This window comes from Rana temporaria, chromosome 3 (genome assembly GCF_905171775.1).
Source record: "Rana temporaria chromosome 3, aRanTem1.1, whole genome shotgun sequence".
Classification (NCBI taxonomy): domain Eukaryota; kingdom Metazoa; phylum Chordata; class Amphibia; order Anura; family Ranidae; genus Rana; species Rana temporaria.
The window spans coordinates 6288202-6314652 of NC_053491.1; positions in this window are offsets into that span (position 1 = coordinate 6288202).

Below are 26451 nucleotides of genomic sequence, written 5' to 3' on the forward strand. Positions count from 1 at the left end.
GGATCACATGACTCCTATGGTAGGTTCATAGTGATCTCCGATCAGGACATAGATAGGAAGGGATCACATGACTCCTATGGTAGGTTCATAGTGATCTCGGATCAGGACATAGATAGGAAGGGATCACATGACTCCTATGGTAGGTTCATAGTGATCTCCGATCAGGACATAGATAGGAAGGGATCACATGACTCATATGATAGGTTCATAGTGATCTCCGATCAGGACATAGATAGGAAGGGATCACATGACACCTATGGTAGGTTCATAGTGATCTCCGATCAGGACATAGATAGGAAGGGATCACATGACTCCTATGGTAGGTTCATAGTGATCTCCGATCAGGACATAGATAGGAAGGGATCACATGACTCCTATGGTAGGTTCATAGTGATCTCCGATCAGGACATAGATAGGAAGGGATCACATGACTCCTATGGTAGGTTCATAGTGATCTCCGATCAGGACATAGATAGGAAGGGATCACATGACTCCTATGGTAGGTTCATAGTGATCTCCGATCAGGACATAGATAGGAAGGGATCACATGACTCCTATAGTGATCTCCGATCAGGACATAGATAGGAAGGAATCACATGACTCCTATGGTAGGTTCATATTGATCTCCGATCAGGACATAGATAGGAAGGGATCACATGACTCCTATGGTAGGTTCATAGTGATCTCCGATCAGGACATAGATTGGAAGGGATCACATGACTCCTATGGTAGGTTCATAGTGATCTCCGATCAGGAAATAGACAGGAAGGGATCACATGACTCCTATGGTAGGTTCATAGTGATCTCCGATCAGGACATAGATAGGAAGGGATCACATGACTCTTATGGTAGGTTCATAGTGATCTCCGATCAGGACATAGATAGGAAGGGATCACATGACTCCTATGGTAGGTTCATAGTGATCTCCGATCAGGACATAGATACGAAGGGATCACATGACCCCTATGGTAGGTTCATAGTGATCTCCTATCAGGACATAGATAGAAAGGGATCACATGACTCCTATGGTAGGTTCATAGTGATCTCCGATCAGGAGATAGATAGGAAGGGATCACATGACTCCTATGGTAGGTTCATAGTGATCTCCGATCAGGAGATAGATAGGAAGGGATCACATGACTCCTATGGTAGGTTCATAGTGATCTCCGATCAGGACATAGATAGGAAGGGATCACATGACTCCTATGGTAGGTTCATAGTGATCTCCGATCAGGACATAGATAGGAAGGGATCACATGACTCCTATGGTAGGTTCATAGTGATCTCCGATCAGGACATAGATAGGAAGGGATCACATGACTCCTATGGTAGGTTCATAGTGATCTCCGATCAGGACATAGATAGGAAGGGATCACATGACTCCTATGGTAGGTTCATAGTGATCTCCGATCAGGACATAGATAGGAAGGGATCACATGACTCCTATGGTAGGTTCATAGTGATCTCCGATCAGGACATAGATAATAAGGGATCACATGACTCCTATGGTAGGTTCATAGTGATCTCCGATCAGGACATAGATAGAAAGGGATCACATGACTCCTATGGTAGGTTCATAGTGATCTCCGATCAGGACATAGATAGGAAGGGATCACATGACTCCTATGGTAGGTTCATAGTGATCTCCGATCAGGACATAGATAGGAAGGGATCACATGACTCCTATGGTAGGTTCATAGTGATCTCCGATCAGGACATAGATAGGAAGGGATCACATGACTCTTATGGTAGGTTCATAGTGATCTCCGATCAGGACATAGATAGGAAGGGATCACATGACTCCTATGGTAGGTTCATAGTGATCTCCTATCAGGACATAGATAGGAAGGGATCACATGACTCCTATGGTAGGTTCATAGTGATCTCGGATCAGGACATAGATAGGAAGGGATCACATGACTCCTATGGTAGGTTCATAGTGATCTCCGATCAGGACATAGATAGGAAGGGATCACATGACTCCTATGGTAGGTTCATAGTGATCTCCGATCAGGACATAGATAGGAAGGGATCACATGACTCCTATGGTAGGTTCATAGTGATCTCCGATCAGGACATAGATAGGAAGGGATCACATGACTCCTATGGTAGGTTCATAGTGATCTCCGATCAGGACATAGATAGGAAGGGATCACATGACACCTATGGTAGGTTCATAGTGATCTCCGATCAGGACATAGATAGGAAGGGATCACATGACTCCTATGGTAGGTTCATAGTGATCTCTGATCAGGACATAGATAGGAAGGGATCACATGACTCCTATGGTAGGTTCATAGTGATCTCGGATCAGGACATAGATAGGAAGGGATCACATGACTCCTATGGTAGGTTCATAGTGATCTCCGATCAGGACATAGATAGGAAGGGATCACATGACACCTATGGTAGGTTCATAGTGATCTCCGATCAGGACATAGATAGGAAGGGATCACATGACTCCTATGGTAGGTTCATAGTGATCTCCGATCAGGACATAGATAGGAAGGGATCACATGACTCCTATGGTAGGTTCATAGTGATCTCCGATCAGGACATAGATAGGAAGGGATCACATGACTCCTATGGTAGGTTCATAGTGATCTCCGATCAGGACATAGATAGGAAGGGATCACATGACTCCTATGGTAGGTTCATAGTGATCTCCGATCAGGACATAGATAGGAAGGGATCACATGACTCCTATAGTGATCTCCGATCAGGACATAGATAGGAAGGAATCACATGACTCCTATGGTAGGTTCATATTGATCTCCGATCAGGACATAGATAGGAAGGGATCACATGACTCCTATGGTAGGTTCATAGTGATCTCCGATCAGGACATAGATTGGAAGGGATCACATGACTCCTATGGTAGGTTCATAGTGATCTCCGATCAGGAAATAGACAGGAAGGGATCACATGACTCCTATGGTAGGTTCATAGTGATCTCCGATCAGGACATAGATAGGAAGGGATCACATGACTCTTATGGTAGGTTCATAGTGATCTCCGATCAGGACATAGATAGGAAGGGATCACATGACTCCTATGGTAGGTTCATAGTGATCTCCGATCAGGACATAGATACGAAGGGATCACATGACCCCTATGGTAGGTTCATAGTGATCTCCTATCAGGACATAGATAGAAAGGGATCACATGACTCCTATGGTAGGTTCATAGTGATCTCCGATCAGGAGATAGATAGGAAGGGATCACATGACTCCTATGGTAGGTTCATAGTGATCTCTGATCAGGACATAGATCGGAAGGGATCACATGACCCCTATGGTAGGTTCATATTGATCTCCGATCAGGACATAGATAGGAAGGGATCACATGACTCCTATGGTAGGTTCATAGTGATCTCCGATCAGGACATAGATAGGAAGGGATCACATGACTCCTATGGTAGGTTCATAGTGATCTCCGATCAGGACATAGATAGGAAGGGATCACATGACTCCTATGGTAGGTTCATAGTGATCTCTGATCAGGACATAGATAGGAAGGGATCACATGACTCCTATGGTAGGTTCATAGTGATCTCGGATCAGGACATAGATAGGAAGGGATCACATGACTCCTATGGTAGGTTCATAGTGATCTCCGATCAGGACATAGATAGGAAGGGATCACATGACTCCTATGGTAGGTTCATAGTGATCTCCGATCAGGACACAGATAGGAAGGGATCACATGACTCCTATGGTAGGTTCATAGTGATCTCTGATCAGGACATAGATAGGAAGGGATCACATGACTCCTATGGTAGGTTCATAGTGATCTCCGATCAGGACATAGATAGGAAGGGATCACATGACTCCTATGGTAGGTTCACAGTGATCTCTGATCAGGACATAGATAGGAAGGGATCACATGATTCCTATGGTAGGTTGATAGTGATCTCCGATCAGGAAATAGATAGGAAGGGATCACATGACTCCTATGGTAGGTTCATAGTGATCTCCGATCAGGACATAGATAGGAAGGGATCATATGACTCCTATGGTAGGTTCATAGTGATCTCCGATCAGGACACAGATAGGAAGGGATCACATGACTCCTATGGTAGGTTCATAGTGATCTCTGATCAGGACATAGATAGGAAGGGATCACATGACTCCTATGGTAGGTTCATAGTGATCTCCGACCAGGACATAGATAGGAAGGGATCACATGACTCCTATGGTAGGTTCATAGTGATCTCCGATCAGGACATAGATAGGAAGGGATCACATGACTCCTATGGTAGGTTCATAGTGATCTCCGATCAGGACATAGATAGGAAGGGATCACATGACTCCTATGGTAGGTTCATAGTGATCTCCGATCAGGACATAGATAGGAAGGGATCACATGACTCCTATGGTAGGTTCATAGTGATCTCTGATCAGGACATAGATAGGAAGGGATCACATGACTCCTATGGTAGGTTCATAGTGATCTCCGATCAGGACATAGATAGGAAGGGATCACATGACTCCTATGGTAGGTTCATAGTGATCTCCGATCAGGACATAGATAGGAAGGGATCACATGACCCCTATGGTAGGTTCATAGTGATCTCCTATCAGGACATAGATAGAAAGGGATCACATGACTCCTATGGTAGGTTCATAGTGATCTCCGATCAGGACATAGATAGGAAGGGATCACATGACTCCTATGGTAGGTTCATAGTGATCTCCGATCAGGACATAGATAGGAAGGGATCACATGACTCCTATGGTAGGTTCATAGTGATCTCCGATCAGGACATAGATAGGAAGGGATCACATGACTCCTATGGTAGGTTCATAGTGATCTCCGATCAGGACATAGATAGGAAGGGATCACATGACCCCTTTGGTAGGTTCATAGTGATCTCCGATCAGGACATAGATAGGAAGGGATCACATGACTCCTATGGTAGGTTCATAGTGATCTCCGATCAGGACATAGATAGGAAGGGATCACATGACTCCTATGGTAGGTTCATAGTGATCTCGGATCAGGACATAGATAGGAAGGGATCACATGACTCCTATGGTAGGTTCATAGTGATCTCCGATCAGGACATAGATAGGAAGGGATCACATGACTCCTATGGTAGGTTCATAGTGATCTCCGATCAGGACATAGATAGGAAGGGATCACATGACTCCTATGGTAGGTTCACAGTGATCTCTGATCAGGACATAGATAGGAAGGGATCACATGACTCCTATGGTAGGTTCATAGTGATCTCCGATCAGGACATAGATAGGAAGGGATCACATGACTCCTATGGTAGGTTCATAGTGATCTCCGATCAGGACATAGATAGGAAGGGATCACATGACTCCTATGGTTACAGCATTTTTTCACACCTGAATAAATCTTTTGCACAGTACTATAGAGAGAACATTGTATATACAGATATAATGGGAAAGGGGGAGGGGTGACACTAACCAGGTGAGGCAGGCATCTTGTGAGATTTAGTTGGCCACTAAGCCTCTGTGTTGCCCATATGAGGCCTCTGTTTTCTGAGACCCGCCCCCGCTGAGCGGGGTAAATCAGTGATCTCCACTCAAAGCTCTTAGGAGGAGAAGCAGCCATCTTGGGCCCACCGAATGGAGCCATTTAACCTACCAGCATGTCTTTGGGCTGTAGGAGGAAACCCACACAAGCACAGGGAGAACATGCAGACTCCATGCAGACAGTGTCCTGTTCAGGATATTAACCAAGGACCCCAGTGCTGCAAGGCAGAAGTGCTAACCACTAAGCCTCTGTGCCCGATCCTAAAGCAGAACTCCACCTATAAAGGGAAGTTGGTGTTTTCCTGGTGTCCTTTGTGTGGAGCGGGAGAAATCCATGTCCTCTGCTCTGTATAGTGTCTCTATGGATAAGCTCTGTCTTATGTAAGAGGACATGAACTCGCCATGAGTGTGAGACAGATGGGGACAGGACAACTCACTAGAATGTGGAAGCCTGGCTCTTCATAGATGGTAGAGAGTCTATTCCCAGTATGGTGGATGAGGACAACTCACTAGAATGTGGAAGCCTGGCTCTTCATAGATGGTAGAGAGTCTATTCCCAGTATGGTGGATGAGGACAACTCACTAGAATGTGGAAGCCTGGCTCTTCATAGATGCTAGAGAGTCTATTCCCAGTATGGTGGATGAGGACAACTCACTAGAATGTGGAAGCCAGGCTCTTCATAGATGGTAGAGAGTCTATTCCCAGTATGGTGGATGTCCTGATGGTCCATCATCATTGTCTATGATTGTCCGTGGAGCCGCTACCAGCTCCACCTACCGCGCCCAGGTCTGCTGGCCGGCCTCTGCTGGTTTTATGGGCGTCTGAAGGGTGACCATTTGAATGGGGCACCAGCGCTAATTCTTTGACGCTCACCTAAAAGGTATTTCCACGTTTGCAGCCATATTGGGACGACACCTACTTTATATCTCTTACATGTTCTCATCACAGAGTAAAACTTCATAAAGATTATAATGTTTTCTGCTCACCTTTAAAGGAAGGAATCGCGTGGGAAAAACGACAAAAATACATGGCACCCCCAAATCTGATACCAGAACCCCAACCGAGCATGCAGCCTGGCAGGCTAGGAAATGGGGGGATGAGTGTGCACCCCCCCTCCACTGAGCCATACTAGACCACATGCCCCCAACATGGGGAGTGTCCTTGCAACGGGGGACCCCCCTCCCCCATGACAAGGCATCTCCCCATGTCGAGGGCATGTGACCTGGTATGGGTGCGGAGAAGAGGGCGGTGCATGCTCACCCCCCTCCCCCTTTCCTGGCCTGCCAGGATGCATGCTCAGTAAGGGTCTGGATTTTGGGTGGCCATGTTTATTTTTGTTTATTCATGAATTTTTTCCATGGGGTTCCTCCTTTAATGGTGAGCAGCATATTTTACATTCTTCTTAAAGCTGTGCTATGTGAATGGGAACACGTAACAAATATAAAGAAGGCGTAAAAAATGTGGCTGAAAAATTGGAAATACCTTTTAGGAGAGCGCAGTAGATGCAGAGAGCTGTCTTGGTACGGCCTTATCTGGTTCCTGGGAAGACTCTTCGGTTGCTGAAGTGGCAGCCGCCACCAGTGTAGGGTCCTGTGTTGTTACAGTCATATCGGGCCCCTGGGGGAACTGATTAGAAGGCTCTCCATTTAATAACCTCTTTTGGTACATTCGTACTTTTAGGAACATCCATTCGTCTTATTTTTGCAGGTTTGGCCTCAGTTAGTGATTCAGAAGCTCCAAAAATGAAAATGGAGGGCTGATGGGAAGATCCTCTGGTTACTGGAGTGGCAGCCGTACCTGGTCCCTGAGAGGGTTCCTCAGACTCTTTGTTGAGTTTTTTAGGAACAGCCAATCGTCTTATTTGTCCATTTACATTGATAGTTGGTGATTCAGAAGTTCCAAAAACAACAGTGGAGGGCTGATGGGAAGACCCTTCGGTTACTGGAGTGGCAGCCGCCACCAGTGTAGGGACCTGTGTTGGTACAGCCGTACCTGGTCCCCGGGAGAGTTCCTCAGACATTTTGTTGAGTCTTTTTCTAGGAACAGCCAATCGTCTTGTTTGACAAACTACATTGATAGTTGGTGATTCAGACGCTCCAAAAACAATGGAGGGCTGATGGGAAGACCCTCCGGTTACTGGAGTGGCAGCCGCCACCAGTGTAGGGACTTGTGTTGGTACAGCCGTACCTGGTCCCCGGGAGAGTTCTTTATACTTTTTGTTGAATCCCCTTCTAGGAACATCCATTCGTCTTCTTTTTGCAGGTTTGACCTCAGTTAGTGATTCAGAAGCTCCAAAAACGAAAATGGAGGGCTGATGGGAAGACCCTCCAGTTTTTGGATTTGCTGCCACCACTAGTGTAGGGACCTGTGTTGGTACAGCCGTACCTGGTCCCTGAGAAGGTTCCTCAGACTCTTTGTTGAGTCTTTTTCTAGGAACAGCCAATCGTCTTGTTTGACCAACTACAGTTAAAGTTGGTGATTCAGAAGTTCCAAAAACGTAAATGGAGGGCTGATGGGAAGATCCTTCAGTTACTGGAGTGGCAGCCGCCACCAGTGTAGGGACCTGTGTTGTTACAGCCATACCTGGTGCCTGGGAGGGTTCCTCAGACTTTTTGTTGAGTCTGTTTCTAGGAACAGCCAATCGTCTTATTTTTCCATTTACATTGATAGTTGGTGATTCAGAAGCTCCAAAATTAACAATGGAGGGCTCATGGGAAGACCCTCCAGTTTCTGGATTGGCTGACACCACTAGTATAGGGAACTGTGTTGGTACAGCCGTACCTGGTCCCTGAGAAGGTTCCTCAGACTCTTTATTGTGTCTTTTTCTAGGAACAGCCAATGGACTTTGACCAACTACAGTTATAGTTGGTGATTCAGAAGTTCCAAAAACGAAAATGGAGGGCTGATGAAAGGACCCTCCAGTTTCTGGAGTGGCAGCCACCACTATTGTAGGGACCTGTGTTGATACAGCCTTACCTGGTCCCCTGGAGGGTTTCTTAGACTTTTTGTTGAATCTTCTTTTAGGAACATCCATTCGTCTTATTTTTGCAGGTTTGGCCTCAGTTAGTGATTCAGAAGCTCCAAAAACAAAAATGGAGGGCTGATGGGAAGATCCCCCATTTACTGGAGTGGCAGCCGCCACCAGTGTAGGGACCTGTGTTGGTACAGCCGTACCTGGTGCCTGGGAGGGTTCCTCAGACTTTTTGTTTAGTCTTTTTCTAGGAACAGCCAATCGTCTTATTTGTCCATTTACATTGATAGTTGGTGATTCAGAAGCTCGAAAACAAACAATGGAGGGCTGATGGGAAGACCCTCCAGTTTCTGGAGTGGCTTCCACCACTAGTGTAGGGACCTGTGTTGGTACAGCCGTACCTGATCCCCGGGAGGGTTTCTTAGACTTCTTGTTGAATCTTCTTCTAGGAACAGCCAATTGTCTTATTTTTGCAGGTTTGGCCTCAGTTAGTGATTCAGAAGCATCAAAAACGAAAAGGGAGGGCTGATGGGAAGACCCTCCGGTTACTGGAGTGGCAGCCGCCACCAGTGTAGGGACCTGTGTTGGTAAATCCGTGCCTGGTCCCTGGGAGGGTTCCTCAGACATTTTGTTGAGTCTTCTTCTAGGAACAGCCAATCGTCTTGTTTGACCAACTACATTGATAGTTGGTGATTCAGAAGCTCCAAAATCAACAATGGAGGGCTGATGGGAAGACCCTTCGGTTACTGGATTTTCTGCCACCACTAGTGTAGGGACCTGTGTTGGTACAGCCGTACCTGGTCCCTGAGAAGGTTCCTCAGACTCTTTGTTGAGTCTTTTTCTAGGAACAGCCAATCGTCTTGTTTGACCAACTACAGATATAGTTGGTGATTCAGAAGTTCCAAAAATGGAGGGCTGATGAAAGGACCCTCCAGTTTCTGGAGTGGCAGTCGCCACCAGTGTAGGGACCTGTGTTGGTACAGCCGTACCTGATCCCCGGGAGGGTTTCTTAGACTTTTTGTTAAATCTTCTTCTAGGAACAGCTAATTGTCTTATTTTTGCAGGTTTGACCTCAGTTAGTGATTCAGAAGCATCAAAAACGAAAAGGGAGGGCTGATGGGAAGACCCCCCGGTTACTGGAATGGCAGCCGCCACCAGTGTAGGGACCTGTGTTGGTAAATCCGTGCCTGGTCCCTGGGAGGGTTCCTCAGACATTTTGTTGAGTCTTCTTCTAGGAACAGCCAATCGTCTTGTTTGACCAACTACATTGATAGTTGGTGATTCAGAAGCTCCAAAATCAACAATGGAGGGCTGATGGGAAGACACTCCGGTTACTGGAGTGTCCGCCGCCACCAGTGTAGGGACCTGTGTTGGTACAGCCGTTCCTGGTCCCTGGGAGGGTTCCTCAGACTTTTTGTTGAGTCTTCTTCTAGGAACAGCCAATGGTCTTTGACCAACAACATTGATAGTTGGTGATTCAGAAGCATCAAAAAGGGAGGGTTGATGGGAAGACCCTTCGGTTACTGGAGTGGCAGCCGCCACCAGTGTAGGGACCTGTGTTGGTACAGCCGTACCTGGTCCCTGGGAGGGTTCCTCAGACTTTTTGTTGGGTCTTCTTCTAGGAACAGCCAATGGTCTTTGACCAACTTCATTGATAGTTGGTGATTCAGAAGCGTCGAAAGGGGAGGGCTGATGGGAAGACCCTTCGGTTACTGGAGTGGCAGCCGCCACCAGTGTAGGGACCTGTGTTGGTACAGCCGTACCTGGTCCCTGGGAGGGTGCCTCAGACTTTTTGTTGAGTCTTCTTCTAGGAACAGCCAATGGTCTTTGACCAACAACATTTATAGTTGGTGATTCAGAAGCATCAAAAAGGGAGGGCTGATGGGATGACCCTTCGGTTACTGGAGTGGCAGCCGCCACCAGTGTAGGGACCTGTGTTGGTACAGCCGTACCTGGTCCCTGGGAGGGTTCCTCAGACTTTTTGTTGGGTCTTCTTCTAGGAACAGCCAATGGTCTTTGACCAACTTCATTGATAGTTGGTGATTCAGAAGCGTCGAAAGGGGAGGGCTGATGGGAAGACTCTTCGGTTACTGGAGTGGCAGCCGCCACCAGTGTAGGGACCTGTGTTGGTACAGCCGTACCTGGTCCCTGGGAGGGTGCCTCAGACTTTTTGTTGAGTCTTCTTCTAGGAACAGCCAATGGTCTTTGACCAACAACATTTATAGTTGGTGATTCAGAAGCATCAAAAAGGGAGGGCTGATGGGATGACCCTTCGGTTACTGGAGTGGCAGCCGCCACCAGTGTAGGGACCTGTGTTGGTACAGCCGTACCTGGTCCCTGGGAGGGTTCCTCAGACATTTTGTTAAGTCTTCTTCTAGGAACAGCCAATCGTCTTGTTTGACCAACTACATTGATAGTTGGTGATTCAGAAGCTCCAAAATCAACAATGGAGGGCTGATGGGAAGACCCTCCGGTTACTGGAGTGTCCGCCGCCACCAGTGTAGGGACCTGTGTTGGTAAATCCGTGCCTGGTCCTTGGGAGGGTTCCTCAGACATTTTGTTGAGTCTTCTTCTAGGAACAGCCAATCGTCTTGTTTGACCAACTTCATTGATAGTTGGTGATTCAGAAGCATCGAAAAGGGAGGGCTGATGGGAAGACCCTCCGGTTACTGGAGTGGCAGCCACCACCAGTGTAGGGACCTGTGTTGGTACAGCCGTGCCTGGTCCCTGGGAGGGTTCCTCAGACTTTTTGTTGAGTCTTCTTCTAGGAACAGCCAATGGTCTTTGACCAACAACATTTATAGTTGGTGATTCAGAAGCATCAAAAATGAAAAGGGAGGGCTGATGGGAAGACCCTTCGATTACTGGAGTGGCAGCCGCCACCAGTGTAGAGACCTGTGTTTGTACAGCCGTACCTGGTCCCTGGGAGGGTTCCTCAGATATTTTGTTGAGTCTTCTTCTAGGAACAGCCAATCGTCTTGTTTGACAAACTACATCGATAGTTGTTGATTCAGAAGCGTCAAAAACGAAAAGGGAGGGCTGATGGGAAGACCCTCCGGTTACTGGAGTGGCAGCCACCACTAGTGTAGGGACCTGTGTTGGTACAGCTGTACCTGGTCCCTGGCATGGTTTATTAGACTTTTTGTTGAGTCTTCTTCTAGGAACAGCTAATTGTCTTGCTAGTCCAACCACATTGATAGTTGGTGTTTCAGAAGCTGCAGAAAGAGACATAGAGGACTGATTAGAAGATCCTCTGGTTTCTGCAGTGGCCGCTGCCACCAGTGTGGGGACCTCTGTTGGTAAAGCTGTACCTGGTCCCTGGGAGGGCTGATGGGATGACCCTCCCGTTGCTGGAGTGGCATCCGCCACCACTGTGTGGATCTGTATTGGTACATCCGTACCTTGGTTCCTTGGAGTCTCAGTGTGAACGTCACATTCTGGCAAAGTCTCCGTGTAAACGCCATATGCTTGTGGCATCTCCGTACGATTGTCACATGCTGTTGATGCCTCCGTGTGAACTTCACATGCTGTTGATGTCTCCGTGTGAACGTCACATGCTGTTGATGTCTCTGTGTGAACATCACATGCTGGTGGAGTCTCTGTGTGAATGTCACATGCTGGTGGAGTCTCCGTGTGAACGTTGCATGCTGTTGATGTCTCCGTGTGAACGTCACATGCTGGTGGAGTCTCCGTGTGAACATCACATGCTGGTGGAGTCTCAATGTAGCTTTCATATTCTGTCTCGCTCACTGGGGCAGTCCTGCCTTGTGAGCTGTCTGTGCAGTAAATACTGCGTACATCTGCAAAAAAAAGAAGAATCGGATTTAGCACCTTCACTTCACTTCATCTACATTTTATATATTTTTTATACAACATCAAATTATAGAGAGAAAAGTTCCAAATGCCAGTGTCAGGGGCAATAAATAAACCCGACATGACAGGGACACAGGGATGACTAATGTTGGCCTTCATATAAAAATGTTGGTTGCCTGGCCTTCATGCCGACCCAGTAAATGAATGGAGTCAGAAAGGGAACTGATTCCTCACTTCTGGGTGCGGGGGAATAATCTGCAGGGCTTCTGTTTCTGATTATTAAACACTCGGCCTCTTTTATTGTAATCCCTCGAATTGTTGCGGTGGATTGATATAGAAGAGGCTGGGGACCGGGAACTGATGTATTGCAGATTACTCCGCCGCACCTCAAAGTGAAGAAATAGTCCCCTGCACGTTTTGGATCGATTTCCATGCGATTCTGTCATGTGACAATGGTGACAAGATCTTGCCATGTTTGGGGTGCCATTAAGAATAATGTAATCCGAATTCTAGCTCCCCGTTTTCCCATGATTTGGAATCACAGCACTTCTACCGGCCATTCCAAATTGGCCAGTGTGGGCGGAGTGTCAGGCAGAATTCCAGGCAAATGATGAAATAGATACTGTCTGTGGGAGCTGCTTTACAGCACAGCCCTGCAGGGACCTACTAGGGGCCCCATTTGTTCAGCAGGGGGGAGGGGCATAAAGGGTCTATTTAATGCCTTTGGGGTGCAGACGGAGTGATCTTCTGCACTGCAGTTCCCAATAATTACATTTAAGTTCTGGCCTCTTCTATATCAACCAATCGGGGACAGGCCTGGACTGTAATTGTTGGGGAGCGCAGCTCTGCAGATCACACCACCTGCACTCTAAAGACATTTCCATTTTATTTTATGTTGGCTACAATGTCCATGTTGGCAATTTCTGGCAGTTGGTTGGCACTGAGGGGATCAGCCCAGCCTGTAATGAGGGGAATGCAAAGCTTGTTCAAAAAAAGTCAGTTAGGAGCCGACAGGAGGGGGGAGGGGGGAGGGGGCTCCCTGTATAAAGGGGAGGGGGGCTCCCTGTATAAAGGGGAGGGGGGCTCCATGTATAAAGGGGAGGGGGGCTCTCTGTATAAAGGGGGCGGGGGGGCTCTCTGTATAAAGGGGAGGGGGCTCTCTGTATAAAGGGGAGGGGGGCTCCCTGTATAAAGGGGAGGGGGCTCCCTGTATAAAGGGGACGGGGGGGCTCTCTGTATAAAGGGGAGGGGGGCTCTCTGTATAAAGGGGAGGGGGGCACCCTGTATAAAGGGGAGGGGGGCTCTCTGTATAAAGGGGAGGGGGGCTCTCTGTATAAAGGGGGGGGCTCCATGTATAAAGGGGACGGGGGGGCTCTCTGTATAAAGGGGAGGGGGGCTCTCTGCATAAAGGGGAGGGGGCTCTCTGTATAAAGGGGAGGGGGGCTCTCTGTATAAAGGGGAGGGGGGCTCTCTGCATAAAGGGGAGGGGGGCTCTCTGTATAAAGGGGAGGGGAGCTCTCTGTATAAAGGGGAGGGGGGCTCTCTGTATAAAGGGGAGGGGGGCTCTCTGTATAAAGGGGAGGGGGGCTCTCTGTATAAAGGGGAGGGGGGCTCTCTGTATAAAGGGGAGGGGGGCTCCCTGTATAAAGGGGAGGGGGGCTCTCTGTATAAAGGGGAGGGGGGCTCTCTGTATAAAGGGGAGGGGGGCTCTCTGTATAAAGGGGAGGGGGGCTCTCTGTATAAAGGGGGGGGCTCCATGTATAAAGGGGACGGGGGGCTCTCTGTATAAAGGGGAGGGGGGCTCTCTGTATACAGGGGAGGGGAGCTCTCTGTATAAAGGGGAGGGGGGCTCTCTGTATAAAGGGGAGGGGGCTCTCTGTATAAAGGGGAGGGGGGGCTCTCTGTATAAAGGGGAGGGGGGCTCCATGTATAAAGGGGAGGGGGGCTTTCTGTATAAAGGGGAGGGGGCTCTCTGTATAAAGGGGAGGGGGGGCTCTCTGTATAAAGGGGACGGGGGCTCTCTGTATAAAGGGGAGGGGGGCTCTCTGTATAAAGGGGAGGGGGCTCCATGTATAAAGGGGAGGGGGCTCTCTGTATAAAGGGGAGGGGGAGGGGGCTCTCTGTATACAGCGCCAAGAATTACTGTTTGCTTTTCTTGGTTTAAAAATCTGCAGATTTCTTTTTACAGGACAAAAACCATCAATGTCCATGGAAATCCCTATACATGTGTACATATGGGGGGGGGGAGGGGGTGTTTTATGAGTCCTGGCCCCGGAGTTAGTACGTGGCTCCATCATACGCTGCTCTCTGCAGCTCTCCCTGTGTCTCCTCCCCCTCCCGGTACATGTTTCCTCCCCTCCTCCTCACCCCTCCCCTCCATGTCTCCTCCCCCTCCATGTCTCCTCCCCCTCCCTGTACATGTCTCCTCCCCCTCTGTGACCTCTCACTCTCCCTGTTCTGTATCTCTCCTCCTCTGTCACATAATAATCTCCATCCCAGTGCCTGTGCTTTATAAACAACAATCAGACATTTCTCCTTGTATTACAATGTATCCATCTTGGTCTCTGTTTAATCTCCAACTGTCATAATGCTGCCCATGTGATCCGTAATGACAGTTGGGTTGAGAGCACAACCAGTGTGACAGTTGGCTCTCCCAGCATGCCGGGAATAGAAATGATTTTTGTTCAATCGATGGATTTCCTTCCTCTTTATTCCGCTAGAAACCGTTTCTTTATAAATAACCCACAGACACTGGGAGGAGCTTAGTATGTGACAGAGGGGAGGGTATGAAGATCACATAGAGGCTTAACTCCTCCCCCTCCCTGTACATGTCTCCTCCCCCTCCTCCTCCCTGTACATGACTCCTCCCCCTCCCTGTACATGTCTCCTCCCCCTCCTCCCTGTACATGACTCCTCCCCCTCCCTGTACATGTCTCCTCCTCCCTGTACATGACTCCTCCTCCCTGTACATGACTCCTCCCCCTCCCTGTACATGTCTCCTCCCCTTCCTCCTCCCTGTACATGACTCCTCCCCCTCCCTGTACATGTCTCCTCCCCCTCCCTGTACATGACTCCTCCCCCTCCCTGCACATGACTCCTCCCCCTCCCTGTACATGTCTCCTCCTCCCTGTACATGACTCCTCACCCTCCCTGTACATGTCTCCTCCCCCTCCTCCCTGTACATGTCTCCTCCCCCTCCCTGTACATGTCTCCTCCTCCCTGTACATGACTCCTCACCCTCCCTGTACATGTCTCCTCCTCCCTGTACATGACTCCTCCCCCTCCCTGTACATGTCTCCTCCTCCCTGTACATGACTCCTCACCCTCCCTGTACATGTCTCCTCCTCCCTGTACATGACTCCTCCCCCTCCCTGTACATGTCTCCTCCCCTTCCTCCTCCCTGTACATGACTCCTCCCCCTCCCTGTACATGTCTCCTCCCCCTCCCTGTACATGACTCCTCCCCCTCCCTGTACATGACTCCTCACCCTCCCTGTACATGACTCCTCACCCTCCCTGTACATGACCCCTCCCCCTCCATGTACATGACTCCTCCCCCTCATTGTACATGACCCCTCCCTGTACATGTCTCCTCCCCCTCATCCTCCCTGTACATGACTCCTCCCCCTCCCTGTACATGACTCCTCCCCCTCCCTGTACATGACTCCTCACCCTCCCTGTACATGACTCCTCACCCTCCCTGTACATGACCCCTCCCCCTCCCTGTACATGACTCCTCCCCCTCATTGTACATGACCCCTCCCTGTACATGTCTCCTCCCCCTCCTCCTCCCTGTACATGTCTCCTACTCCCTGTACATGACTCCTCACCCTCCCTGTACATGTCTCCTCCTCCCTGTACATGACTCCTCCCCCTCCCTGTACATGTCTCCTCCCCCTTCCTCCTCCCTGTACATGACTCCTCCCCCTCCCTGTACATGTCTCCTCCCCCTCCCTGTACATGTCTCCTCCCCCTCATCCTCCCTGTACATAACTCCTCCCCCTCCCTGTACATGTCTCCTCCCCCTCCTCCTCCCTGTACAGTACATTTTGTATCGATCACTATCCATAGTACTTACCAATCTCGGTGTCGGTATCCCGGTGATGTCCATTGGCTTTACAGCCGGAAGCGAAACATCCAACGACGGCTCTGATACAGCCGCGTACAAGCGCCCGGCTCCTCTTCATTTTGGAGGGCTTTTTGGGGGTATCTGCAGGCTGGTCACTGATACCTCCTCTTTCCACAGCCGCCCTTCCTTCGCTGGGCTTCTCTTTGGTGTTTTTCAGAGAAAAAAGCTTTTTACATTTAAATTGTCTCATTATTAAGAATAAAGAAACGCGCTTTAAATGTACGAAAATTAGAAATCGCAATGAAATCGAATCGAATGAAATCGAATGAAATCGCAAGAAAAATCTCAGGAGAGATTAGAAACACGTCTTCACTGGTCAGTGATCAGTCGTCTTCTGCCGCCTTCCCCTCCGCACCGCCTTATATTGGCTCAGCCGATGACATCAATGGTAACCATGGCAACAGACGCACTGTCTGCACCACATTATATGACATCACAGCACAGAGTCATGTGACCTCCTTCTTTTTTTTTTTTTATCTCATGATGAAAATAACTGCCGAATTTTCTTAAAGGGGCCACGTCCTTATTTGTGAACTTCGTGAATTCAGGCTGTAGGATCAGAATACGGATCTAATAGGGACGCGGCTCCTTTAAGAAGATGTTCTTGTGGATGAGATTTAACCCTTTCAGTCCTAGATCTCTATTCTTATGAGAAATCCTCCCGGGAAACATCAAATCTTTTCATTAATATTATTATTATTATTATTACACCCCAATTATTTCTACATTTGTAACCCTTTCACCGCCAAATCACAATGTTTTTCTTTTCGTTTTTAACCCTTGCAGCGCCAAACCAAATTTTTTAACCCTCCTCGTTTTTTTAACCCTTTCACTGCCAGGTGGAATGTTTTCCCTTTCATATATGAACCCTTTCTTTGCCAAACCAAGATTTATTTTAATCCGTTCATTTCTTTTAACCCTTTCATTGCCAAAACCAATTTTTTTTTTTTTTATAACCTTCACCCCCCTCCCCATTTTTAACCCTTTAACTGCCAAACCAGTAATTTTCATCTTTCATCTTTTTTAACTCTTTCACTGCCAAATAATATTCCCCCCACACACACACACACACTTTTAACTAGGGTTGTCCCGATACCACTTTTTTAGGACCGAGTACGAGTACCGATACTTTTTTTCATGTACTCGCCGATACCGAATACCGATACTTTTTTTTAAATGTGTCCCCAAATGCAGCCATGTCCCCCCACAAATGCAGCCATGTCCCCCACATATGCAGCCATGTCCCCCCACAGATGCAGCCATGTCCCCCCACATATACGCAGCCATGTCCCCCCCATATGCAGCCATGTTCCCCCATATGCAGCCATGTCCCCCCATATGCAGCCATTTCCCCCCCCCCCCCCCATATCCAGCCATGTCCCCCCATATGCAGCCATTTCCCCCCCCCCCACAGATGCAGCCATGTCCCCCCACAGATGCAGCCATGTCCCCCCCCATATGCAGCCATGTCCCCCCCATATGCAGCCATGTCCCCCCCATATGCAGCCATGTCCCCCCCATATCCAGCCATGTCCCCCCATATCCAGCCATGTCCCCCCCATATGCAGCCATGTCCCCCCCATATGCAGCCATGTCCCCCCATATCCAGCCATGTCCCCCCATATCCAGCCATGTCCCCCCATATGCAGCCATGTCCCCCCCATATCCAGCCATGTCCCCCCATATCCAGCCATGTCCCCCCCATATGCAGCCATGTCCCCCCCCATATGCAGCCATGTCCCCCCCATATGCAGCCATGTCCCCCCCATATCCAGCCATGTCTCCCCATATCCAGGCATGTCCCCCCATATGCAGCCATGTCCCCCCCATATGCAGCCATGTCCCCCCCCATATGCAGCCATGTCTCCCCATATCCAGCCATGTCCCCCCCATATCCAGCCATGTCCCCCCATATGCAGCCATGTCCCCCCCATATGCAGCCATGTCCCCCCCATATATGCAGCCATGTCCCCCTTACCTACATGCTGCCGCGCCGCCGCTTGGTTAATACGGGCGGGGAACATTACAGCTTTCATTTGAATAGCTGTAGTGTTTCGCGCCGCGTATAGACACTCCCCCTTGCTCGGGATTGGACAGTTCACCCGAGCAAGGGGGAGTGTCTATACGCAGCGCGGCGGGAAACACTACAGCTATTCAAATGAAAGCTGTAATGTTCCCCGCCCGTATTAACCAAGCGGCGGCAGCAGCAGGGATGCGGCGTAGCGGCGGCGGCGGGGGGGGGCCGAGTATTCGGCCAGGCATCGGGGGCATTTGCGGGAGTACAAGTACTCCCGCAAATACTCGGAATCGGTCCCGATACCGATACTAGTATCGGTATCGGGACAACCCTACTTTTAACCCTTTAATTTCCAGGTGGAATGTTTTCCCCTTCATTTATGAACCCTTTCTTTGCCAAACCAAGATTTATTATTAATCCTTTCATTTTTTTTTAACCTTTTCAGTACCAAAGCCAATTTTTTTTTTTTTTTTTTAACCCTTTCAGCGCCAAACCAATTATTTTTTTTTAACTCTTTCACTACCATATCATAATTGTTATTCCTTTCGTTTTTAACCCTTTCACTGACAATAGTTTTTTCCCCCATTTCTCCCCGTATGTTACTTTATAAATAAAGGAAATCCTCTTTCTTATCACATCATTTCCTGTTTGCAATGCCTCCTGGGAGATGAGTGTCATCAATGGGCGCAAATACGGTGTGACAGAAAGTATTTCAACCACCGCCATTTTATTCTCCAGGGTGTAAGAAAAAAAATGTATAATGTTTGGGGGTTCTAAGAAAATTTCGAGCAAGATACAAAGATTTTAACTTGTAAACAGGAAATCTCAGGAAGAGGCTCGGGGGGGGGGGGGGGGGGGGGTTAGAAGAGCCGCGTCCTTGTGTGTGAACTTTGTGAATTCAGGCTGTAGGATCAGAATACGGATATAATAGGGGTACGGCTCCGGTAAGAACATGTTATTGTCAATGAGATTTAACCCTTTCACCACCAAACTATATTCTTCATTTATTCCAAAATTCCAAATGGAAAGTTTAGCAAAGTATGGGGTAGTTGTCGCTCTCTCGCCCTCTATATACGGTATGGGGCGGTTGTCGCTCTCTCGCCCTCTATATACGGTATGGGGCGGTTGTCGCTCTCTCGCCCCCTATATACGGTATGGGAGGGTTGTCGCTCTCTCGCCCTCTATATACGGTATGGGACAGTTGTCGCTCTCTCGCCCTCTATATACGGTATGGGACGGTTGTCGCTCTCTCGCCCTCTATATCCGGTATGGGACGGTTGTCGCTCTCTCGTCCTCTATATACGGTATGGGGCGGTTGTCGCTCTCTCGCCCTCTATATACGGTATGAGACGGTTGTCGCTCTCTCGCCCTCTATATACGGTATGGGGCGGTTGTCGCTCTCTCTCGCCCTCTATATACGGTATGGGACGGTTGTCGCTCTCTCGCCCTCTATATACGGTATGGGACGGTTGTCGCTCTCTCGCCCTCTATATACGGTATGGGGCGGTTGACGCTCTCTCGCCCTCTATATACGGTATGGGACGGTTGTCGCTCTCTCGCCCTCTATATACGGTATGGGACGGTTGTCGCTCTCTCGCCCTCTATATACGGTATGGGACGGTTGTCGCTCTCTCGCCCCCTATATACGGTATGAGACGGTTGTCGCTCTCTCGCCCTGTATATACGGTATGGGACGGTTGTCGCTCTCTCGCCCTCTATATACAGTATGGGGCGGTTGTCGCTCTCTCGCCCTCTATATACGGTATGAGACGGTTGTCGCTCTCTCGCCCTGTATATCCGGTATGGGACGGTTGTCGCTCTCTCGCCCTGTATATACGGTATGGGACGGTTGTCGCTCTCTCTATATCCGGTATGGGACGGTTGTCGCTCTCTCGTCCTCTATATACGTATGGGACGGTTGTCGCTCTCTCGCCCTCTATATACGGTATGGGACGGTTGTCGCTCTCTCGCCCTCTATATACGGTATGGGGCGGTTGTCGCTCTCTCATCCTGTATGTACGGTATGGGACCGCAGGGTAGTATTCCAACATGGTAACCACCCCAAACACACCACCAAGACATCAATAAGCACTAACCAAGTGTGAAACGCGTCGGCTGTTTTTGATTCCTGCTGTGTATTTGCGGTGTTTGCTCATGTTCCTTCAATAAAGACAACTCAAGAGTTCTTTGGTGTGCGGCCGTCCATCCGTCCTTTGCTACTTTCCACTGAAGGTAAAGGTGATGGACCGGCCAATCATGTCTCCAGACCTAAACCCTATTGATCATCTGTGGGGCGTCCTCAAACGGAAGGTGGAGGAGGGGAAGGTCTCTAAAATTCACCAGCTCTGTGATGTCATCATGGGGGAGGGGAAGAGGACTCCAGTGACAACCTGTGAAGCTCTGGTGACCTCCATGCCCAAGAGCAGGGGGTCTTCAAACTACGGCCCTCCAGCTGTTCAGGAACTACAATTCCCATCATGCCCGGTCATGTCTGTGAATGTCAGTGTGTTGCAATGCCTCATGGGACGTGTAGTTCTACAACAGCTGGAGGGCCGAGGTTTGAGGATCCCTGCCCAAGAGGGTTAAAAATAATGGCGGCCACACAAAATATTGGCACTTTGGGCCCAATTTGGAGATTTTCCCTTAGGGGTGTCCTGACTTTTGTTGGCAGCGGTTTAGACATGAATGGCTGTGTGTTGAGTTATATGTTATACAAGCTGTATTCCTTCAGTGTCACTGAGGGGGTGTACTTACTTCTGTGTGATGGGGGGGGGGGGGTAGGTAGTCCTTCCTCCCGCACTCCTGTAATGACGGGGGAGGGTTGTTGTGCTCTGTAGTTCTCATGAAGGATTCATCACATTCTAGGCTCCTCCCCTGAACTCCATAGACATCTAGTGGTGGGAAAAGAATGACAGCTCCTGATTGATGGTTAGTATTGCAGCAACTTCCAGGGAGGGGGAGGGGCTTCCTAGACTCTCCTTTCATGGAATTGGATTTTTGCCACCATGAGTCTTCCAATCACCTGGAGGGAGGGATGGAATTCTCATTGGTGTATACAAATCTCCTCCCCTCTCTCCCATTGGCCAGACACCACACATGACACCAGAGTGACTCCGCCCTCCATTCCCCCGATCCCGACAGCGGGTCGGCGGTTCGCTATCCTGCCTTGCAGCACTGGGGCCGTCGGCTCGAATCCCAACCACAACACTATCTGCATGGAGTTTGCATGTTCTTCCTGTCTGGATTTCCCCTCACCCACACTCAAAAGACGCCGCGCCAAATCGCAAAAAGTGCTCCGGTCAGGAAGGGGGGTAAATTCTCCCGGGGACTGAAGTGGTTAAATGAGTTGAACTTCAACTGTATTCTAGTCCAACGGCTGAGATCCAAGTCACCTCACTTTCCCCTCTTTGGACCCAAGCAGAGGAACCCGGGTGGGTTGCCTCTCTCCCCCCCCCCCCGCCACAGCCATAGAGCCCCTTGGTGCCGCCCTGAGACAAGACGCTATGGGGTCCAAATGTGGGTTAGAGGAAGAACAAGGGGCGCCGTATTCCGATCATACCCTTTCTCTTCCGTTCATGGACGGACACAGCAGCCTTTGACCTTAGGGTTATATCCGCCTCCTTCAGGAGAGTTTAGGCAGAAAAAAAGCACATGTGATACTTACCTCCACTGTGCAGGTCGTTTTGCACAGAGTGGCCCCGATCCTCCTCTTCTGGGGTCCCTCGGCGGCTGTCTCTGGTCCTCCCCGCAATTACTCACCACAGTCATGCGAGAGCTGGCATGGTGGTCAGTAATTGCGGGCGCGCTCCCGTGATACAGCGAACGGCCGTAGCCGCTCACTGTATCACTCGGCCCCGCCCCTCGGCGGGCGCCACGTCACTGGATGTGATTGACAGCAGCGCCAGCCAATGGCTGTGCTGCTCTCAATCCATCCACTCTAGCCCATCAGCGGCCAGGCTGAGCGGCGACGGGGATCTCGGGACCGCGCGGGACTTTCAAGGGGTCAGGTAAGTAAAACAGGGGCTCGGGGGGGGCGGCATCATCAGATTCGACGTGAGATTAGCATACAAAAAAAAACGGACGATCATTCGTCCGATAATCGGATGGTGTGTACCGGGCATTAGGGAGTGATTCTAACTGTTTGGGGGGGGTGGCTATGAGTGACATGTCACTGATCGCTGCTCCCAATGAGAGGGAACATTTGATCAGTGACCTGTCACTAGGAAGAACAGGGAGATGTGTTTACACGGAGCTCGCGGCAGTGTTTCGTGCACAACAACACAGCGACATGTTTAAAGGGACGTACCTGTACACCCATTTGCATGTCCGTGACATTCTGTCGACGTATAAGTTTGTGCGCTGGTCAGCAAGTGATTAGCTAGAAGGTGAACATCTATAGTCCTTGTGCTGCTTGATCCAGAATGTGGGTATCCCATCCTACAAGGACGTCACCTGATGTACCTGAGATCATAACAGCACAATGATGTGTCAGGTTTTGTTTGCAGGTCCACCACCCAAGGGACGAGGTCCACCACCCGAGGGACGAGGTCCACCACCCGAGGGACGAGGTTCACCACCCGAGGGACGAGGTCCACCACCCGAGGGACGAGGTTCACCACCCGAGGGACGAGGTCCACCACCCGAGGGACGAGGTCGACCACCCGAGGGATGAGGTCCACCACCCGAGGGACGAGGTCCACCACCCGAGGGATGAGGTTCACCACCCGAGGGATGAGTTCCACCACCCGAGGCATGAGGTCCACCACCCGAGGGATGAGGTCCACCACCCGAGGATGAGGTTCACCACCCGAGGGATGAGGTCCACCACCCGACCCGAGGGATGAGGTCCACCACCCGAGGGATGAGGTCCACCACCCGAGGGATGAGGTTCACCACCCGAGGGATGAGGTTCACCACCCGACCCGAGGGATGAGTTCCACCACCCGACCCGAGGGATGAGGTCCACCACCACCCGAGGGATGAGGTCCACCACCCGAGGGATAAGGTCCACCACCCGAGGGATGAGGTTCACCACCCGACCCGAGGGATGAGTTCCACCACCCGACCCGAGGGATGAGGTCCACCACCACCCGAGGGATGAGGTCCACCACCCGAGGAATGAGGTCCACCACCCGAGGGATGAGGTCCACCACCCGAGGGATAAGGTCCACCACCCGAGGGATGAGGTTCACCACCCGAGGGATGAGGTCCACCACCCGACCCGAGGGATGAGGTCCACCACCCGACCCGAGGGATGAGGTCCACCACCCGAGGGATGAGGTAGGATATTAGTGATGAGAAAAGGTTGGGAGCTCTGAACTCTCTGGAGAAGAGACGATGAGAGGGGCGATGATTTCAGATTACAAATACCGGACTGGTGACCCCACAATAGGGAGAAAACTTTTTTTGTGGAAGGGAGTTTAACAAGACACGTGGCCACTCATTGAAATTAGAAGAAAAGAGGTTTAAGCTTAAACTATGTAGAGGGTTCTTTACTGTAAGAGCGGCAAGGATGTGGAATTCCCTTCCACAGGCGGTGGTCTCAGCGGGGGAGGGGCATCGATAGTCTCAAAAAACTATTAGATAATCACCTGAACAACCACAACATACAGAGATATACAATGTAATACTGACATATAATCACACACATAGGGGGACTTGATGGACTGTTTTGAATCTCACCTACTATGTAACGATATATGTAAGAAGCATACATGATAAGTAAGTAGCAATTTTAATGAAAATAAGATAATAAAAGGTCAGAAGGTCTTGATATAACGGAGGTCCTGGGAGGAGAGGATGATTTACCCCGCCGTATAAAATTCAAACGGCTAACCATAACATACAAGGCCATTCACAACATCGCCCCCCCTATCTACATCACCAACCTCATCTGCAGATATCGCCCAACCCGTCCCCTCCGCTCCTCCCGGGACCTCCTGCTCTCTAGCTCCCTTGTTACCCCCTCCCATGTACGTTTTCAGGACTTCTCCAGAGCCTCTCCCATCCTCTGGAACTCCCTGCCCCGGTATGTCCGATCAGCCCCTACCCTGTCCACTTTTAGGAGATCCCTGAAAACTCATTTATCCAGGGAAGCCACACCCACCTAACAACTGTCCCCAAGCCACCCCCCCCATCAAATTCTCTGCAGCTATTACCTTTTGTACCACACCCCCCCCCCCCCCTCCCTTTAGAATGTAAGCTCTACAAGCCGGGCCCTCCTGTACCTTCTGTATTCAACTGTACTATAATTGTGCTGTACCCCGTGTACATTGTAAAGTGCTGCGTAAACTGTTGGCGCTATATAAATCGTGTATAATAATAATAATAATAATAACTCTACGCGTTTCGTGAAATAATATCCACTTATCTGGAGTAGGATGTAAAATGTCTGAAAAATAAAAAATAAATCTGAAAAATATCTAATAAAATAAAAGGACAAATTTCCTATTTAGGATAAGATGCATGGCGTAGTACTTACATATTAGCTGAGGCGGAGCCCAGCATGGATGTGGGGAAAAGGGGAAACCATCAAGTGCAACGTCTCCCCCGGGGGGGGGGGGGAGGCAGGAGCACGGGAAGAGCCCAGAGAGGGGTCAGGATTTCCAACAGTAAAGGGTATGAGGTGAATGGCTTGGGGCCACATCTGACCTGCACCGATCTGAAAAATTGCATAGCAGTCTATAAGCATGACTAAGGCCCCTTTCACACTTGTGCGACTTCAAAGTCATACGATTTTACCGCGAGTTTGCCGCGATTCGCGGCCGCGATTTTGACAAGACAGTCATACCACTGTGGATCCGACTTTGCCCCAAAACTTGAAGTATGACTTCAATGAGCAGGGACGCGACTTTGATCCCCCAATAATTAGGGGGAACTCCACGCCAATTTAAAAAAAAAAAACGGAATGGGTTCCCCCTTCATGAGCATACCGGGCCCTTCGGTCTGGTATGGATTTTAAGGGGAACCCCCACGCCGAAAAAACAGCGTGGGGTCCCCCAAAAAATCCATACCAGACCCTTATCCGAGCAACAGACCGGCCGGTCAGGAAAGGGGGTGGGGACGAGCGAGCGCCCCCCCCTCCTGAGCCGTACCAGGCCGCATGCCCTCAACATGGGGGGGTGGGTACTTCGGGGCAGGGGGGGGACCACCCACCCCAAAGCACCTTGCCCACATGTTGATGAGGACAAGGGCCCCTTCCCGATAACCGTGGCCGTTGGTTGTCGGGGTCTGCGGGCAGGCCCGTCGCAACAGGACAGGCAAGGCAAGCAATTGCTTGGGGCCCCGAGCTAGTAAGGGGCCCCCAAGCTGGCTCGTCTGTCTGCCTGCTGCTATATTCACAGGCTCCCCGCGAGCCCCCCTCCTCCCGCACGGAGAGCCACACAGCTGAATCCTGGAGTTCAGTGCCGAAGCGTGCAGTTGCACTGAACTCCAGGATTCAGCTGTGCGGGAGTAGGGGGGCTCGCGGGGTGCCCCCAAAGTGGCGCGGTCACCCGGGACAGTGCAGCCGTCCCTCTCTCTCCACTGACTGCAATACAGTCACACTTCGGCTCCTCCCCTCCTTATGGCTCAATGTGTACACAGCCAGGAGGAGGAGCCGAGGAGAGACACGAGTGAGAGAGCCGTGCTGCACAGTGCACACAGTAAACAGAAGGTAAGGGGGGGTGCAGATAAGAGGTGAACGATTGAAGTGATGTGGGGGGAGAGGGTGGTATGGGGATATGTGCTGGGGAGTGATTTGAGAGGGAAGATGATATGTGCTAGGGGGGGGGGGGTCCGATCCCCCCCCCCCCCCTAGCACATATCATCTTCCCTCTCAAATCACTCCCCAGCACATATCCCCATACCACCCTCTCCCCCCAAATTAAAAGATGCTCTGTCCCCCTGTGCTTATCCACCCTGTCCTCATCCCACCCTGTGCTTATCCCACCCTGTCCTCATCCCACCCTGTCCTCATCCCACCCTGTGCTTATCCCACCCTGTCCTCATCCCACCCTGTCCTCATCCCACCCTG